The sequence below is a fragment of the Pleurodeles waltl genome, chromosome 1_2, assembly GCF_031143425.1.
Source record: "Pleurodeles waltl isolate 20211129_DDA chromosome 1_2, aPleWal1.hap1.20221129, whole genome shotgun sequence".
Lineage (NCBI taxonomy): Eukaryota > Metazoa > Chordata > Amphibia > Caudata > Salamandridae > Pleurodeles > Pleurodeles waltl.
Genome location: NC_090437.1, coordinates 827956116 through 827977221, shown reverse-complemented (window position 1 = coordinate 827977221; position 21106 = coordinate 827956116). Strand labels below are relative to the sequence as shown.

The following is a 21106-nucleotide window of genomic DNA, read 5'->3' as shown; positions in this document are numbered from 1 at the left end:
ATGAATGTGCTGCCTACCAGCAGTGCAAGTAACGTGTACTAAAAGCGCAGGTTTCCAGCAGCGCAAGTAACGTGTACTGAAAGCGTACGCTTCCAACAGAGCAAGTAAAGTGGGTTGGATGCGCAGGCTTCTAGCAGTTCAAGTAAAGTGTATTTGAGATGTATTTGAGGTGTAGGCTTCCAGCAGCGTAAGTGAATTGAATGTGCAGACTTCAGGCAACGCAAGTAGCGTGTATTGATGTGCAGACTTCCAGCAGTTCATGTAAAGTGAACTGAATGATGTGCACAGTCGCGGCTCATGGGTGTAACGGGGCGGTGCGTGGGAGGTGGAGCACAGGGTGTTGGGGGATTAATAAAATATATAAATAAAACTCCTCTGTCGTGCCGCAATGCTCCTCTCCCTCGTCGTCACCGCAGGCACAGGCTCCCAGCCTGCCCTGTGCCAATCCTGACGCTGCTCAGAGCAGCGTCAGGATTGGCTGGGAGTGCCCAGCCAGGACGCTCCCAGGCAGACTGGGAGCCTGTGCCGGTTCTCTCCATCCCAGCAACACAGTTGCTGGGCTGGAGACAGCCTTTTGCGCATGTGTGTTTGGCCAGCCCAAGACGGCTGGATAAACACACATGCGCTCTGAGGGGAGTGCACTGTGCACTCCCCTCACTGCTTGTGACCCCAATGCCCCACCCCTTTCACAAGGAAAGGATAATAAACATGGTTTATTATCCTTTCCTTGGGAAAGGATTTGCAGCGGTGGCTGCTGGCGGGGCAGTGATGCTCCACTGCCGTAGCGGAGGAGCCGCCACTGGATGTGCATACTTTCGCCTGCGCATGCAAAGTTCTTTGAATGTATAGACTCTTGGCAGCACAGATAAGGTGTAATATGATGCGCAGGATTCTTGAGCGCAAGGTAGATGTATTATTGAAGTGCAAGTTTTAGCAGTGCATGCAAATTCTAGTGGGTGTGCAAAATTTGACAGCCCATCTCTTTAGGACAATCATTCAGTACATTGTCACAGCAGCTGATAAACACACACCTACTTCACGGGGTGTGAGCACTAAATGGTGCGAAGAAAGAGGCATGAAATGCACAGCCTCCATACTGTGCTATACAGAGTACAAAGTGGCCCGGTGAGTCTGCCGACCAGTTGCCCAAGAGACACCTCCCTTTGAAGGAGTCTGCTCAAGTGTTTAATGGTATGGGTTCTACTGAGTGCTTTAATTGGGCCAGCACTGTAAGGTACTGAGTACCTGCACTTCTTCGATTTAAAAGGGAGGGGGCCGACATTTCTCAGTACAGGTGCAATATGTTTAATAGTAAACTACTGGTGCGTTAGGTGAAAAGGCATTCTGGGGTAGTGAGGATCTGCCTGCTATATTTCCATTTGCAGGATGGGTTTTAGCTCTTTGGTTTATTATTTTTCCGGTTGCTCGTTTACACTGCGTCAACTCTCAATTACTTGACATCAATACTTGGAATATATGTAACCAGAATGTTTAAAACGATGAAAAGGCAACTTGTTTAACCCCTTCGCTGCCAGGCCTTTTCCCCCTCAGGTGCCAAGCCTTTTTTGGGCTATTTGGGGCAGTTCGCACTTAGGCCCTCATCACTTTTTGTCCACATAAGGTACCCACGCCAAATTGACGTCCTTTTTTTCAAACATCCTAGGGATTCTAGAGGTCCCCAGACTTTGTGGGTTCCCCTGAAGGAGACCAAGAAATTAGCCAAAATACAGCAAAAATGTCGTTTTCTTTTTCAAATAAATTGGAAAAAATGGGTGCAGAAGAAGGCTTGTGTTTTTTTCCCTGAAAATGGCATCAACAAAGGGTTTGTAGTTCTGAAATCATCACCTTCCCAGCTTTCAGGAACAGGCAGACTTGAATCAGAAAGCCAATTTTTTAACACAATATTGGCATTGTACTGGGACATACCCCATTTTTACTATTTTTTGTGCTTTCAGCCTCCTTCCAGTTAGTGACAGAAATGGGTGTGGAACCAATGCTGGATCCCAGACAGCCAAACATTTCTGAAAAGTAGACAAAGTTCTGAATTCATCAAGGGGTAATTTGTGTAGATCCTACAAGGTTTTCCTACAGAAAATAACAGCTGAAATAGAAAAAAAACTGACATTGAGGTGAAAAAAACAGCCGTTTTTCTCAACATTTTACTCTGTAACTTTTTCCTGTGATGTCAGATTTTTTAAAGCAATATACTGTTACATCTGCTGGACTCTTCTGGTTGCTGGGATGTATAGGGCTTGTAGGTTGATCAAGAAACCTAGGTACCCAGAGCCAATAAATGAGCTACACCTTTCAATGGGTTTACATTCTATACCAGGTACACAGCAATTCATTTGCTGAAATATAAAGAGTGAAAAATAGGTATCAAGAAAACCTTTGTATTTCCAAAATGGGCACAAGATAAGGTGTTGAGAAGCAGTGGTTATTTGCACATCTCTGAATTCTGGGATGCCCATAGCAGCATGTGAATTACAGGGCATTTCTCGAATAGACGTCTTTTTTACACACTGTCTTACATTTGGAAGGGAAAATGTAGAGAAAGCCAGGGGCAATACCACTTGTTTTGCTATTCTGTGTTCCAACAAGTCTCCCGATAAAAATGGTACCTCACTTGAATGGGTAGGCCTAATGCTTGCGACAGAAAACACAACATGAACACATCACATTTTTACATTGAAATCTGACGTGTTTTTTGCAAAGTGCCTAGCTGTAGATTTTGGCCTGTAGCTCAGCCGGCACCTAAGGAAACCAACCAAACCTGTGCATTTGTGAAAACTAGACACCCAGGGGAATCCAGGATGGTGTGACTTGTGGGGCTCTCACCAGGTTCTGTTAACCAGAATCCTTTGCAAACCTAAAAATCTGGCCAAAAAAACACTTTTTCCTCACATTTTGGTGACAGAAAGTTCTGGAATCTGAGAAGAGCCACAAATTTCCTTCCACCTACCCTAGCGACCATGACAGGAAATGCAGCAAAAGAAAAAACGTGGACACATCACATTTCCCCAAAGAAAACAGAGTCGTTTTTTACAAAGTGCCTACCTGTGGATTCTGGCCTTTAGCTCTGCCGGCACCTAGGGAAACCTACCAAACCTGCACATTTTTTTAAACTAGACACCTAGGAAGATACAAGATGGTTTGACTTGTGGGTCTCTCACCAGGTTCTGTTACCCAGAATCCTTTGCAAACCTCAAAATCTGGCCAAAAAAACACTTTTTCCTCACATTTCAGTGACAGAAAGTTCTGGAATCTGAGAGGAGCCACAAATGTCCTACCAATCAGCGTTCCCTCAAGTCTCCCGATAAAAATGGTACCTCCCTTGTGTGGGTAGGCCTAGAGTCCGCAAAAGGAAATGCCCCAAAACACTATGCGGACACATCAAAATGATCAAATACTAAACTACCTGTTTTTGCGGGGGAGCTGTGTTTTTGGTCCTGGGCTCAGCAGCCATATAGGGAAACCTAGCAAACCCAAACATTTCTGAAAACTAGACACCTGAGGGAATCCAGGGAGGTGTGACTTGCATGGATCCCCCAATGTATTCTTACCCAGAATCCTCAGCAAACCTCAAATTTAGCTAAAAAATCACATTTTCCCACATTTCTGTGTGGGATCACAGCACCGGGACAAATTTCCTACCACCCAATGCTCCCCTCAGTCTCTCCGTAAAAACTGTACCTAACTTGTGTAGGAGGGCCAAGTGCCTGTGATAGGGAAGAGCCAAAAACATGTTGAAATTGAGGGGGAACCAAAGTGGGTCCAAAAGGGCAGTTTGAAAAAAGACATTTTTAGGCTGACAAGTGGGGCAGAATTTTTATTGGCGTAGATGAGACAATGCTGGGTGGTAGGAATTTTATGGATTCCTGCAGATTCCGGAAGGTTCCTCACAAAAATGTGGAAGAAATGTGTGATATCCCACAAAGTTGGATGTTTGCAGGGCTTTGTGGGTAAGAAAATTGTGTGAGTGCATGTGAAGCACACCACCCTGGACTCACCTAGATGTTTAGTTTTCAGATGTGTCTAGGTCTTGTGGATTTTTCTACATGGCAGCGTCCCAAAGTCCAAAAAGTGCAGCGCTCACCATTCCAAGTGGGACGATTTTGAGAGTTAGCCAAGCTCTCATGGCTCAAATGTAAAACCAAAACCCAAAATAATCAAATGGCCTCTTGCTTGCCGTGGGATAAGATGTTTTAGTGTGCGGGGGAGAGCTGAAAGACTGTTACCCCCTTCAGTTGGGGTGGGGGCATAACCATGCCCCCTACTGGTTGGTAGCCACCGCCAACAATTTTTTTTTTTGTTCCCTGGCATCTAGTAGACTTTCTGCCCCCCCGGGTGTGGATCGGGGGTAATTGACCCATCTGCCCACTGGTGGGCAGAACAATTTTGGCCCCATTTATTTGGGTTGGGGTATGGCCATACCATCATCCTCTTATTTTGAATAAAAAATCTTCCCTGGTCTGTGGTGGGCTTTCTGACCCCCTTGGGGGCAGATGGACCTTCCAAAAATAGGCCGATCTGCCCCCAAAGGGGACAGATATGGGCAACTATAATGTGCCCCCATGGGGAGCGACCCATGACCAAGGGGCTGCCTCCCGAAACAAAACATACACACACACCAATCCCTGGTGCCTAAGTGGTTTCTGTCTCCTCCCCTCCAACCCCCCCTCCCGGGCCAGATCGGCCTAATAGAAATAGGCCGATTGGAGTCAGAAATTGCCTAAAAACAATTTCTCCCCTCCCCTGCAGGGAGCGACCCTTGCCTAAGAAGTCGCTCCCCTTATCAATATAAATGAAGAAAAAATCCCTGGTGTCTAGTGGCTTCTGCTCCCCCTTGGGGCAGATGGGACTAATTAATATAGGCCGATCTGCCCCCGGGGGGGCAGAAAAGGCCTAATAAAAAATTGCTCTCAGGGGAGCGACCCTTGCCTAAGGGGTCGCCCGCCCCCATCAATATAAATTTTCAAAAAAATCCCTGGTGTCTAGTGGCTTCTGCCCCCCATCCCCCGGGGACAGATCAGCCTAATAAATATAGGCTGATCTGCCCCCAGGAGGGGGGGCAGAAAAGGCCTAATAAAACAATTGCCCCCTGGGGAGCGACCCTTGCCTTAGGGGGTCGCCCCCCATTATCAATATAAACACAAAATAAAAATCCCTGGTGTTTAGTGGCTTCTGCCCCTCCCCCCCCCCACCCCAGGGGCAGATCGGCCTAATTAATATAGGCTGATCTGCCCCCAGGGGGGTAAAAAATGCCTAATAAAAAAACTGCCCCCCTGGGGAGCGACCCTTGCCTAAGGGCTCACCCCCCTTATCAATAAAGAAAAGAAAAAACATCCCTGGTGTCTAATGGTTTCTGCCCCCCTCACCCCTCTCCCCCCCCCCACGGGGAAGATCGGCCTAATTCATATAGGCCGATCTGTTCCCAGAGGAGCAGAAATGGCCTTAGATTAAATGCCCCCCTTGGGGAGCGACCCTTGCCCAAGGGGTCGCTCCCCTTTTGTTTACACAAAGTAAACAAAATCCCTGGTGTCTAGTGGGCATTATAGCGATCGTGCTGCAGGAATGCACAGAGAGACATGAAAAGGGAAGGAAAAGCCGTCAACTCCCTTCTCATGCCTCTCTGCCTCCCCTGCTCCCCCTACCAAGGAGAAATTAATTAGCTTCCAGCACGACAGGAGTTGACCTCTGATGAGGTCAGCTCGCATTGGCGCGTTGGCATGCTGATGTCATCAGACATCACTGGGGGAGGGGTGTGAGGGGAAGCGATTCCCCTTACAGCCCTGCCCTGGGGGGGGGGGGGAGGCCCTCAGGGGAGCGCCAGCACTTCCCCCGAGGGCCTATACCAGGACGTAGTGGTTACGTCCATGGCGCCTCAGCGCCGCGCCACAGGACGTAAACACTACCTCCATGGATGGGAAGGGTTAAAAATTGCTTGGCTGGGTACTCGACTTCCCTTGAAGTGTCCAGCCCTGCAGCTGGCAAGAGTGCAGCACTGCCCTGAGCCCACAGTGCAAAGCCAGAGTGCAGCAGTGCACGTGCACCCACAGTGCAGAGTGGAGCAATGCGTGTGAGTGCATAGTGCGTAGACAATGCGGAGGAATGCAGGTGAGCCCGAAGTGCACAGGCGGGGCGCAGGAAAGCAGATGAGCTCATAGTGCACAGGAATGAAAGTGACTTCTTAATGCATAGGCACTAAGCAGGCTTTAGAGCATAGGTAAAGCGTACAAACGGATGTGAGCTCTTATTGCACAGGCATAGTGCAGGAATGTTGCTGAGTCCATAGTGTATTGGTACCGGGCAGGAATGCAAATGAGCATAAGGTGCATATGCACAGCGCATTAAATGCAGGTGAGCTCAAAGTGTGTAAGCAGGGTGAAGGTATGTAAGGGAGCTCATAGTCCTTAGGCACCACACATGAATGGGGCTGAGCTCATGATGCATGGGAACAATGCAGGAATGGAGCTAAGTTCATAGTGCATAGACACTGCGCAAGAATGCAGGCGAGCTCAAGGTGCATAAACACCGTGCAGGTACGCAAGTGAGCTCATAGTGCATAGACACTGCGCAGGAATGCAGGTGAACTCAAGGTGCATGGGCACTGCGCAGGAATGCAAGTGAACTCAAAGGTCATAAGCAGGGTGCAGGTACGCAAGTGAGCTCATAGTGCATAGACTCCGTGCAGGAATGCAGGAGAACTCCGCGCAGGCACTACGCAGGAATGCAACTGAGCTCAAAGGTCAGAAGCAGGGTGCAGGTACGCAAGTGAGCTCATAGTGCATAGGCACTGCGCAGGAATGGAGGTGATCTCAAATGCAGAAATGCAGGTAAGCTCACAGTGCAGAAGACCGGCGCATGAATACAAAGTGAGCACACACTGGACACAGAGTACAGCTGTGCACGTGAGGTCACCCGTCGTTTACATAGTCCAGGCCGCGCTTGTGACCCGGACGGCGTTAACGCCGTCGTCCCTCAGTCACTAAAGACCTGCAGGTGACCATCGTGACCTCTTCTTGTCACGACTGTTCCCCCGGCGCTGGTCGCTCTCTCCTTGTTGCAAAAGATATCTGGCCAGGATGGTGTGTACTGGAACGACTGAACCGTGTCCAGCAGGGAGGGGGGTCCTGGAAAGAGCCGAAGGCGCTGCCAGTGAGGTCAGGCTGACACGCTGTGCGGCCCCACGCAGAATCATGTCAGCAGCGCCTGCGCAGAACCAAGTGCAGCGATCTTTCAGAAGACATTACTTCAAAACTGTGTGCCACGGTGGCAAAGGCAACAACTGAAGCCACCGCCTGCACAACCACAGCAGTGTGACTTCAGAGACGTATTGATGCAAAAGAAAGTACCTAATTGTCACATCATCGACTAGAAAACTAAGTGCACCAGGGAACGGGCCTTTTTTGTTCTCCAACGACATGGCGCTTGAACTCTATGATACAACAAGGTACAATAGGCGCTTTGTAAAAGGATAATTGTGAGTAAAGGCTCCGTCTTCTAAAGAATAAAACAGAGAATACGGTACGTATGCCGCTACAGGATGGAATATATTCGACCTTGGCCACCCTTCAAAGAATAAAATAGAGCAGATCTAGGCAGCCCACTGCAGAATGTACTGCATTACAGCACAGGCCTCGTTTAAAGAATCAAACACAAAGTATACTGGGCACTATTCGGAAGAATAAAACACAGCAAACTCCAGGCACTTTCCGATAGAGTGCAATGCAGTAGAAGATGGGCATGCTACTGGATAACCACAAACAATGTACCCTGGGCACTCTTATAAAGGAACAAACACGTGTACCCTAAGCACACATAAAAAACTAAACACAGTGTACGCCAGGCACTAATAAAGAAACAAACAGGATGTAACCTAGGCACTCTTATAAAGAAACAAACACGTGTTACGTAGGCACCCTTATAAATAAAGAAACACAATGTAACCTAGGCACCCTTATAAATAAACAAACACAGTGTGCCCTAGGCACTCTTATAAAAAACTTAACACGTGTACCCTAGGCACTCTTATAAAAAACTAAACACAGTGTACTCTAGACACTCTTATAAAGAAGCACACAGAGTGTACCCTAGACACCCTCAAAAATAGAGAACACACCTCTATATTTAGAATTCTGTAATCAAAGCTTTTCTAGGGGGGCTCAAGAGTTATACCGCCTAGGGTTACTCCGACCCCTGCTTAGGATCCCAACATTGTGCTCTTGCTGTGCGATTACCCAGGGGTTGGGAATATTACAGACAAAGGACATAAGTGTATGATATATTTGCCCTTCACAGTGCTTGTTACTACATTTCGCAGGATCTACCCTATTACCAGCACATTCCTGTCTGCCCATATGAGATGGGATAAAGCCACTGGTGAGTGAGTGCCCCTGTGCAGGAAAACCTGGACACACAAAACTGCAGTAAACACCTTTGAGAAGCATGTTTCTGTCCAGCCACCAGGTAGATTACTCACTTGAAGAAGTGACACACAACAAACTAGGAGTAATGGGTTGCCATGAAGGAGCTTTATCCTCCAGGACTAGGTCTTCTATAAGATGGTGGGCACTGAAGACCTTCACTTTAAGATATTTTTGAGGATTGATTACCTCAATTGAGCAGCTTCTCTGGACCAGTTTTTAAATAAAATGTGTGCAGAATGTGTGCACCGATATTCAGGAAGTGTTTTTTCAGATTTAAGTGAAAGGGATATTCCTCGAGTACTTCATTTGATAGTTGTAGTTTTCTTTGCTTTAAATTATCATCACTAATAACATGATCTATTAAAAGCAAAGAATCCATCCAAAATATCTACACTTTCTGTTTAACAATATATCTTGTTTGACATCATGTGCATTGAAAGACTGTTTAGCAGGAGTTGTTTGATTAGATGCTTATGGGCCTCTGTTTTATTTCTCCATCACAATAGGTAAATATTATCATAACAATCTTCAAGCACTTCACTATTTAAATATTGAGGAAAATATTTAATTTAAAAAACGAAAGAAACATTGAAGTATAAGCTTTAAATCTCAATATATTATCTTGCTTATACATATATTCCTTTTCTATGTAATTGTGTATCTAAATATTTATTACTTTACTCCTACTGCACAAGAGAAAATAAACACCATCTCCAATGCACTGCTCTGTCTCACTCTATACCTCTCTCAACAATCTATCCTGTATCTCCACTCTCTGAATCATCCCACATCTCTTTCTACTAATATGATCTCCAAAATAACCCTTCCTAGACTCTTCCCTCCTATCCCTCCTGGCTCACCCCAAACCTCAGTTTGCAACTATGATCTCCCAAACATCCCTAGTAAATTCTTCCTTCAATTATCCCTCCTTTAACTCATCCCAAACCTCATTTTACTACTATGATCTCCCTAACCACTTTCCACAGACTCTTCCCTCCTCCATCTCTCCTTTTACTCATTCCCATCTTACTACTATGATCTCCCAGTTAACACTTTCTAGATGCTTCCCTCTTCTATCCCTCCATTATTCTTTTTAATCAAACTAACAGCCTCACACGTTCACCACTCAAATTAACTCATATACTAATCCACCACTAATCCTTTTGGGTTCTGGAGTAGGGTGCTGCTCGCCAAGAAGCGCTTTGATGCCCCATCAGGGGTAGTAAGCACTATATAAATACAATTACATTGACACTGACATATTCTTCCTGATTGCTCTCCTGGCTCCCACACCCACCCACCCCCATCCATGTTATCAGTGGGGTCCATTTCCTGGCTCTTTTTATGCATGCAGTGTTTGGGTCCATTTTACATACATACATACCCATACTCAGCCATTCAGCCTCTATAAGGACTTGACTTAGAAAGCCACTGACTGCAGATTTCACTTCTCCCCAATAAAATTAAGTACAACAGCAATTTGTGACTCTCTTCGCAGAGTTTCCCAGGCTCTGCCATACACCCAAATCATCTCAAGGATTACCTCAATTTTGACTTGACATATGCCACTCAAGATCTTACCAATCTCTACCCAGAACTGCAGGATGCATGGGCATGTCAAAAATGTGTGGGTGTCATCAGCATCTCGCAGCCCACATTTCATGTAGAATACCGCATCTGTCCCTCTCAGTTTAGCAATTCTTCTTGGTGTCAAAAATGTCCTGTGAAGGGAGAAAAGATGGTTCCTTCTAAAAAAGGCAGGTGTTACTGCACTGTAAAGAGTGTGTACAGATGCTTGCCATATGTCTTTTATCAGCGGCCTCAGCAAGTAGTCTCCACACAGCTTAGGTAAATCAAAGTCTCCATCCATGATTTCGAGCATTAGCCAATACCACAATGACACTTCTTTCTTCCACTGGGGGTCTTCCACCAGGCATTCTTCCAACCTATTTATGCAACCTATTTGTGCTGCTATTCTTTACCCCAAAGCCCAGCTGTTCAGTTGATACAACTTGAATTTAGAGGTGGACTCCCCAGTCAATTCCAGAAGTTCTTCCCTAGAACAGATTTCTCCTCCTGTAACAGCTGGCCACACACTAGTATACCCGAATCCTTGAGTGTGGTTGCCATCTTATCTTTCAAACACTCAGGGGTGCCCGGGGAGTCCCATACTGGGGCATATCTGCTGTAGGACAAGAGGTTTGTTGCTCACCTAATCTTTACCCAGAGCAGTGCCATCACTTGTAAAACTTTTAGCCTCACCTTCTTGTAATACTTCCAATTTCTTAATTTATACATGAACACTTGGACCCCTCCCCCACACCTCTTTCAGCATTTATTTTGAACATAGCGCTGACCCCGATTTTCCTGAATATACCAATAAACACCAACTGTTTTTAAGCTGGAAGGCCCAGGCATAAAAGCTGAAAGTCTGGTAGTGCAATACCTCATTTATTATGTTTTCTGCACGATTTGCCCATGAGATTGTTGTACTCTTGGAGACCCATATAAAGGAATTTACTTTCCTATGTAATTTCTCTAGCCAGTCTTTCTTGAAGTGTAGGGGAATGGCATTAAAAAGGAAAGTACATTTTGGCAGGATGGACATTTTTATTAAATTTACTCTTCCAAATATGGTTAGTGGTAGGTGCGACCACCTCATTAATAATTTGTCAGTTTGCACCATTGCCCCATTAAAATTTAGTATGGCTATCTTATCCAGATCCCAGCCAATTCTAATTCCCAGGTATTTCAATTCTGTTTTTATTAGGAAATGTTCTTCTTCCATATTCCATACCATTATTTCTGTCTTTAATGGGTTTGCCTCATACCCTGAGATTTTTCCAAAGTCGGATAGCAATCGCTCCATGCTCGATAACAAGGAGCCTAAATTTACTGTGTACATCATTAGGTCATCAACATATAAGGGTATTTTCTAATCCCAGGATCGAAAGGTAAAATACATTGTAATAACCACTCCAAGTAAATACTGGATCACAACTTTATAGATGCAAATCCAGACTCCTCAAGGCCACCACACAGATTGCGCTTTTCAGGGTTCCTCAACATTCTAAGTCTAACTCCAAAACAATCCGTTGACCAGAGGGTGGAGTGGGGGAGGAGAAAGTGGGTACAATGCACCATTTTTACAGTAATGCAAATTCTCAAACTAAGTAAGAAAACTGACTGAATTATTATAGTAATTATTAATACCACAATACATAACAATGACAGGAATTCTTATTGAAATATAAGGTTATCATTAAGTAATGAAAACACATCTCCCTTCTACAATTTATGAAAAATGTAGTCCGTATGCCTGGGTGGAATTGTCTTATTCCTCGTGGATTGAGGCACCCTTCCCTGCTCATATGTTATTTCCCTCTCTTCTCTGATCTTACAGGCCAGGGGTTCAATAAACAGATTAAGTAAGAGAGGGGATGGGGCAGCCCTGTCTAGTGCCCCTGGTTATGTTGAAACCTGCTGTTAACTTGCCATTTAACAGGATTCTTGCTGAAGGTATTTTATAAATCCCATTTATGGACCCACAAAATGTATCCCCCAGGTTGTAATATTTTAGGGCTGAATTCAAGTATTGCCAATTCACCCTATTAAACACTTTGGATTCATCTAGCGTTATGCCAGCAAGTGGCGCTTTAACCACTAAGGCCAGATCAGTGGCCCCAATCAATTCATAGGTCAATTTATGCAAGTATCTTCCTTTCATAAAGCCTTTTTGGTCATCTTCTATCAACCCCCAAGCCACCTTACTCATTTTCTTAGCTAAAATATTTGCAAAAATCTTATAATCACAATTAAGAAGAGAAATGGGTCAAAAAGATACATAGGAAGTGGGATCTTTACCGGGATTCAGGATCAGAGTGACTATGGCCTTTGGGAGGGGAGCCCCTTCTTCTAGGATCGCCATAAAACGCTGAGTCAAAAAAGGCACAATTGTGCCACCCAAAACCTTATAATATTAATTGGGTAGACCATCCGGGCCACCCACTTTCCCTGTCTTGCCCATGTCTATTGCCTGCCGGACCTCTCTTTGCGCTCTAGACTTTCTTTCTTATCTTCTGAGAGCTTAACTACTGGAAGCCCCTCCAACCACTTGTTGAGCTGCTCTTCCATGGTGCTCAAATCTTCTGTATATAGCACCTGGAAAAACATTAGAAATGCCTTTGCAACCTCCTGGCAGTTTGTTAGAAGTTGTCCAGTCTCTCCACTTCTAATATCTCTTTCCTCATTCCTGACTGAGTCCACCTTGGTTTTCCAAGCTAGGAGTTTCCCAGCAATTTCGCTGTACTGTTAGTGGGTCAGCTTGCTCACTTTCCACCTGGCCCTTGTTCTATCATCCAAGACTGAGGCGATAATGAGTTTTTGATCGTGTATCTCTTTAAATAATGCAGTTCTATGATTCTCCGACTGGTGCAGGTCCCAAAGTTGCCTTTCTAGGAGGACCACCTCTTGTTCTCGCTTCTCAATTGTCTTCTTAAGTTCTCTATTCTTCCGTACAGAAATTCTTATTAGGACACCTCTTATAAAGGCCTTCAAGGTGTCCCAAACTGTATGCATAGGAGCTGAGTTCCTATTTATTTCTAAGAAACTAGCAGCCTCCGGTCTTAGTTTATCTAAAACTTCTTGGTCTGCTGAAAGTGTACAATCTAAGGCCCACCTCTTTATAGTATGCCCTGTCACGATTTTCATTTCTAAGACAATTGCCACATGATCGGGCAGGTGAGCAGCTAACAGCCTTATACTCAAGATGTATTTCCTTATTACGTAAGCCACCAAAAAATAGTCTATTGTAGATGAAGATCTGTATTTTTATTCCCTCCCTTATCCTCTAACTGTTGCACACTCCCATCTGTCTCATCAGACATCTAATATAAGTTTGCATTTTGGAGTATACATTAGACCTATTGTTGACAGACTTATCTAAAGTGTTACCCAAAGCAGTGTTGAAGTCCCCTGTATTTATTATTGGATAGGAAGACTCAGCAAGCACTAAACATAGGTTTTCGAGGGGGTTTCACATCACCTACATTTGGGCCATGGTATCTCATTGGGGTGTAACTGTTATCAACTATTCTCAGGTTTGCATTTACTCATCTGCCCCTATTGTCAGACTTACACTCCTAAATTGGGATCTCTGCTTGCTTTGTTTTTTATCGGGATAGCTGCTCCTTAAGTATAGCAGGTTTGATCTGAGAATACTACCTGCAAAACCCACTTCTGTGTACTATAGACCTCCAAACACTCTACAAAGAAACAAACACGGTGTACCCTAGACACTCTTATAAAGAAACAAACACAGTGTAACTTAGGAACTCTTATAAAGAAACATAGACATTGTAACCTAGGCATTGTTATAAAGAAACAAAGACAGTGTGACATGGGCACTGTTATAAAGAAACAAAGACAGTGTGACCTAGGCACTGTTATAAAGAAACAAAGACAGTGTGACATGGGCACTGTTATAAAGAAACAAAGACAGTGTAACCTGGGCACTGTTATAAAGAAACAAAGACAGTGTAACTTAGGAACTCTTATAAAGAAACATAGACATTGTAACCTAGGCACTGTTATAAAGAAACAAAGACAGTGTAACTTAGGAACTCTTATAAAGAAACATAGACATTGTAACCTAGGCACTGTTATAAAGAAACAAAGACAGTGTAACCTGGGCACTGTTATAAAGAAACAAAGACAGTGTAACCTGGGCACTGTTATAAAGAAACAAAGACAGTGTGACATGGGCACTGTTATAAAGAAACAAAGACAGTGTGACCTAGGCACTGTTATAAAAAAACAAAGACAGTGTGACATGGGCACTGTTATAAAGAAACAAAGACAGTGTAACCTGGGCACTGTTATAAAGAAACAAAGACAGTGTAACCTGTGCACTGTTATAAAGAAACAAAGACAGTGTAACTTAGGAACTCTTATAAAGAAACATAGACATTGTAACCTAGGCACTGTTATAAAGAAACAAAGACAGTGTAACCTGGGCACTGTTATAAAGAAGCAAAGACAGTGTAACCTGGGCACTGTTATAAAGAAACAAAGACAGTGTGACATGGGCACTGTTATAAAGAAACAAAGACAGTGTGACCTAGGCACTGTTATAAAAAAACAAAGACAGTGTGACCTAGGCACTGTTATAAAAAAACAAAGACAGTGTGACATGGGCACTGTTATAAAGAAACAAAGACAGTGTAACCTGTGCACTGTTATAAAGAAACAAAGACAGTGTAACTTAGGAACTCTTATAAAGAAACATAGACATTGTAACCTAGGCACTGTTATAAAGAAACAAAGACAGTGTAACCTGGGCACTGTTATAAAGAAACAAAGACAGTGTAACCTGGGCACTGTTATAAAGAAACAAACGTGTACCCTATGCACTCTTATAAAAAAACAAACACAGTGTGCCCTAGACAATCTTAAAAAAAGAATAGAGATGAATACAAATTGGAAATTCTTCTAAATAATAAAACACAGTGTATCGTAGACACCGTATTAAACAATCAAACAGTACACCAGGCATTGTTATAAAGAATTAAAAAGAATATTACGTATTCATGCAGGCATTATTATAAAGAGTAAAACAGAATATTACTGAGACATGCTTCTAGATAATCAAACAGGGTGTACCCTGGGCTTATAAATAAATAAACACACTGTACCACAGGCACTTTTTAAAATAATGCAACAGAAAGTAATTGGTCAACTTCTCTGGATAATTAAGCCCTGTATACCCTATGACTTCTTAAAAAGAAACAAACACAATGTACCCTAGGAATTGTATAAAGAAACAAGTCCAGTGCACCCTTGGCATTTTTATAGAGAAACAAGCACAGTGAGCTGTAGAAATCCCTATAAAGAATAAAACAGACTATAACGTTGACACTCTTCTAGAAAATCCCACAAGGTGTTTCCTAGGCAGTCTTATAAGGAATAAACAATATAATGGAGGCACTCTTCTGTAGAATCGAAAATAGGAGATCTTGAACAGTCGCCCATAGAATAAAAAGAACGTAGGCACTCTGATGCAGAATAACGCAGCGTAAAGCCCACGCTAGCTCCTTTCTAAGCAATAACATACAATATAGGTTGCGCATACTTCGAACGGAATAAAAGAGAGTAGAACACAGGACCCGTCTTCGGTGTAAACAGAAAGAGAGCTGTAGCGCTCGTCTCCAGAATAGCATGCAGTAGAATGTAGGCGCTCTGCTGCAACATAAGAGGGTAATAAGAGTGCCTCCCCCCCCCCCCCCCCCCCATTCCATTGGAACAGAGAAGCACTCTGGCACTCTTCAACAGAATAACAAGCATATTCAATGCAGTGGGTCTCACGTTTGCTCGAGTTAGAGCTACTGGCATTGTAAAGTCCTAACTGAACCTTTTGTCACTGAAACTGAAAATGAAAAGTAAAACAGTTGACATAAGCGAGCCGATTCAAAGCGCCACAGCCACCAGGAGCCTGAGAACCAAGGAGAGACTCAAAAGGAAAAATAAATTCGCGCGCAACATCGGCAAATGTGCAATTATCCATGAAACAGGGTCCATGACCAAGGCTAACAAAACTGCCCCAAGGAGGGACAAACATAAAGGAGTTACCAACGAAAACAAAGGATTTTTGAAAGGCAAGCCCACGAACGAGTGATAGTGATGGGCGTCCGTGGGCGCGGTTATAAATCCAGATACATACCATCACCTCGGAAAAACAGTGCTTGCCGGCTGCTATGCTCGACCTAAAAGGAGCAGAAGGTAGACACTCTCAAACCCAATAAAACAGTTTTAAAATGTAGTCACCCGAACTACAGAAGAATAAAAGAGTCCTGTGGCACTCTTAGGAAGAAAATGGAGTAAAATATAAGCTCTAAAGCATAAATGAAATGGAACAGTAGACTCAATCAGAGAATAAACTCAAGTACAACTAACTCGGGGACTCTTCGGCAGAATGAAACAGCTTAGAACTTCGGCCCAGTCTCTAGAATACATCAGACGAGAGCGGAGGCACTTTTTAAACAGAATAAGGCAGAGAATTTAAGCAATCCTAGGCAATCCAATCCTGTGGCGAGGCACTCGTGGTAGATAATACCCCAACCACCGTCCTAAACGAGGCGCCGTAAAGTTCTGGAGAGTAAAACAGAATACGATTTCCTTGTTGGCCCAGCAGATTATTCTATATGGTGTCTGTGATGACACACGCCCACATGGAGTACAGCTCGCGCGTACTTGGATCACACGGATTCTTTTACAAAACGTGTACATATCCTCCGACTGCAAAGCCCTTTATAAGAAAATTGTTTAAAGCGGATAAAGCGCTGCCTTCAAGAAACTTCCCTGTGTGGGACCAATATTGATGATTTTATAAGATTGTAGTATCACTTGTAATTGTGTTATATAGCGCTTACCAAAGTCGTCTTCTATTAAATGTAACCTTATGTTATTGAAGAAATTGTAATATTATATAGCTGGCCGCCATATAATAAATATACCCTAGGATGGATGCAGTGTCCTAGAACAGAAGATGCAACTTCACTTCAGATCTCCTTTACAGACACACAAGGCAGTTTATCATCCAGGTTGTCTGCTGCAGAAGGTTATACAGGGTGAACACTGCACTCTGCTGCTGAACTAAACAAACTGGACCTTCAGCCTCGTCTGATATAGAATGCAATGCAAGGTCCACTCAACATGCCCTCCTACCGAGCAATGTACCTTGTGTGAGACCAATATACAGGGTCATCTCAGAATACGCATTGTGGTTTCAGCATTATCGCTTACAAAATAAATATTCAGGGTCCTCTCAGCACTCTCTGCTACCGGCGAAATACCTTGCATGAGACAGCTATACAGGGGTGTCTCAGCAGTCTCTGCTTCTGGCGAAATACCTTGTATGAGACAGATATACAGGGGTGTCTCAGCCCTCTCTGCTGCCGGGCGAAATACCTTGTATGAGACAGATATACAGAGGTGTCTCAACACTCCCTGCTACCGGCGAAATACCTTGCATGAGACAGATATACAGGGGTGTCTCAACACTCCCTGCTACCGGCGAAATACCTTGTATGAGACAGATATACAGAGGCGTCTCAGCACTCTCTGCCTCCGGCGAAATAACTTGTATGAGACAGATATACAGAGGCGTCTCAGCACTCCCTGCTACCGGCGAAATACCTTGTATGAGACAGATATACAGGGCCGTCTCAGCACTCTCTGCTGCCGGGCGAAATACCTTGTCTGAGACAGATATACAGAGGCATCTCAGCACTCCCTGCTACCGGCGAAATACCTTGCATGAGACAGATATACAGAGGCGTCTCGGCACTCTCTGCCTCCGGCGAAATACCTTGTATGAGACAGATATACAGAGGCGTCTCAGCACTCTCTGCCTCCGGCGAAATACCTTGTATGAGACAGATATACAGGGCCGTCTCAGCCCTCTCTGCTGCCGGGCGAAATACCTTGTATGAGACAGATATACAGAGGCGTCTCAACACTCCCTGCTACCGGCGAAATACCTTGTATGAGACAGATATACAGAGGCGTCTCGGCACTCTCTGCCTCCGGCGAAATACCTTGTATGAGACAGATATACAGAGGCGTCTCAGCACTCCCTGCTACCGGCGAAATACCTTGTATGAGACAGATATACAGGGCCGTCTCAGCACTCTCTCCTGCCGGGCGAAATACCTTGCATGAAACAGATATGCAGGGCCGTCTCAGCACTCTGCTACCGGCGAAATACCTTGTATGAATGAGACAGATATACAGGGCCGTCTCAGCACTATCTGCTACTGGGCGAAATACCTTGTATGAGACAGATATACAGAGGCGTCTCAGCACTCCCTGCTACCGGCGAAATACCTTGTATGAGACAGAAATACAGGGCCGTCTCAGCACTCTGCTGCCGGGCGAAATACCTTGCATGAGACAGATATACAGGGGCGTCTCAGCACTCTCTGCTGCCGGGCGAAATACCTTGTCTGAGACAGATATACAGAGGCATCTCAGCACTCCCTGCTACCGGCGAAATACCTTGCATGAGACAGATATACAGAGGCGTCTCGGCACTCTCTGCCTCCGGCGAAATACCTTGTATGAGACAGATATACAGAGGCGTCTCAGCACTCTCTGCCTCCGGCGAAATACCTTGTATGAGACAGATATACAGGGCCGTCTCAGCCCTCTCTGCTGCCGGGCGAAATACCTTGTATGAGACAGATATACAGAGGCGTCTCAACACTCCCTGCTACCGGCGAAATACCTTGTATGAGACAGATATACAGAGGCGTCTCGGCACTCTCTGCCTCCGGCGAAATACCTTGTATGAGACAGATATACAGAGGCGTCTCAGCACTCCCTGCTACCGGCGAAATACCTTGTATGAGACAGATATACAGGGCCGTCTCAGCACTCTCTCCTGCCGGGCGAAATACCTTGCATGAAACAGATATGCAGGGCCGTCTCAGCACTCTGCTACCGGCGAAATACCTTGTATGAATGAGACAGATATACAGGGCCGTCTCAGCACTATCTGCTACTGGGCGAAATACCTTGTATGAGACAGATATACAGAGGCGTCTCAGCACTCCCTGCTACCGGCGAAATACCTTGTATGAGACAGAAATACAGGGCCGTCTCAGCACTCTGCTGCCGGGCGAAATACCTTGCATGAGACAGATATACAGGGGCGTCTCAGCAGTCTCTGCTACAGGCGAAATACCTTGTATGAGACAGATATACAGAGGCGTCTCAGCACTCTCTGCTACCGGCGAAATACCTTGTATGAGACAGATATACAGAGGCGTCTCAGCACTCTCTGCCTCCGGCGAAATACCTTGCATGGCACAGATATACAGGGCCGTCTCAGCACTCTCTGCTACAGGCGAAATACCTTGTAAGAGACAGATATACAGAGGCGTCTCAGCACTCTCTGCTACCGGGCGAAATGCCTTGTATGAGACACATATACAGAGGCGTCTCAGCACTCCCTGCTACCGGCGAAATACCTTGTATGAGACAGATATACAGGGGCGTCTCAGCAGTCTCTGCAACTGGGCGAAATACGTTCTATAAGACAAATATATATGGTCACTTCAGAACCCACAGTGTGACTTCAGCATTATCTGATACAAAATACATTCTCTCAGCTGTCGAGCAATATACCTTGTATGAGACCAATATGCATGGTTATCTCAGAATCTATACTGTGACTTCAGAATTATCTCTTACAAAATAAATATTCAGGGTCATCTCAGCACTCCCTGCTACCGGGCGAAACACAGCGTATGAGACAGATACACAGGAGCGTCTCAGCATCCTCTGCTACCGCACAAAATGGCTTCTATAAGACAAATATATATGGTCACCTCAGAACCTACATTGTGACTTCGGCATTATCTGATACAAAATAAATTCTCTTTGCCACCGAGCAAAATACCTTATATGAGACAGAATTACAAGTTCACCTGGGCACTTTCTGCTACCGAGCAAACAACGTTGTGACTTCAAGATTATCTGATATGAAATAAATGTACAGGAACGCCTCAACGCTTTCTGCTAGGAGCAAAATTCAAAAGTAAAACGCAATTTCAACAGTTCCGAATATATATATATATATATATATATAGAATCGCTTTAGCATTCTGTGCGACCCAACAAAATAAACTGTAAGTTCAACATTTTCTGATGCAATATATACAGTGACCTCAACACTCTGCTACCGACCAAATTACAATGTACCTTCAACATTTTTTTATACAATATATACAGGATCACTTCAGTACTCTGCTACCGAGGAAAATATAACGTAAACAGCATACAAGGTAACTTCAACATTTTCTGATACAATATATACGTCACTTCAACGTTCTTTGCTATCGAATAAAATACATTGTAACTCGACATTATCTGGAACTGAGCATAAAGCCGAACAAAAAATGCGGTCTGTCATCAACACTCTCTGCTCCTTGTTTTGTTTTTATATGTTACCTTGCGTGCATGTGTAGAGCGCTTACCATCACCAATTCAGCTTCCCTTCAGCCACTGCTAGGCAACAAAACACAGCTGACCTCACATTTCTTTGGATAGACTACAGTGTCATCTCATCAGTGTGCTAAGGGACGGCATACACTGTGGCGTCACCATTATCTCACAGAGGGGACGCAGTGTGGTCTCGCTTCTACTTAACATGCAGTGTGACGTCACCATTATCTCACACCGGAGAGAACTCAGGGTCGCTTCACTGCTACTTAACAACACGCAGTGTGACGTCACCATTATCCCTCACTAGAGGGGACAGAGGGAACGCGGAGTCCTTGCACTGGTACTTAACAACACGCAGTGTGACGCCACCATTATCTCACACCTGAGAAGAAGCGATGTGACGTCACCATTATCTCACACCGGAGAGAACTCAGGGTCGCTTCACAGCTACTTAACAACACGCAGTGTGACGTCATCATTATCTCACCCTGGGGAAGCTTCGGGGTCGTTTCACTGGTACTTAACAACACGCAACGTGACCTCATCATTATCTCACATCAGAGAAGACACTATGTGACGTCACCATTATCTCACACCGGAGAAGACTCGGGATCGCTGCTACTTAACAAAAGGCAGTGTGAAGTAGACCTCTGATGTCGCAAAACATAGTGCAG

The 21106-nt window shown here is 44.6% G+C and overlaps 1 long non-coding RNA gene across 5 annotated transcripts in view; it reads right to left on the bottom strand.

Moving 5' to 3' along the window:
* The window catches only part of LOC138304431 (uncharacterized), a 120071-nt gene that overhangs the window by 94499 nt on the left and 4466 nt on the right, over nt 1-21106 (bottom strand). For all 5 annotated transcript variants that reach the window (XR_011205572.1, XR_011205569.1, XR_011205571.1 and 2 more), the window contains exon 2: nt 10011-10150. This is a non-coding gene — a long non-coding RNA (uncharacterized lncRNA). The remainder of the gene's footprint in view (nt 1-10010; nt 10151-21106) is intronic.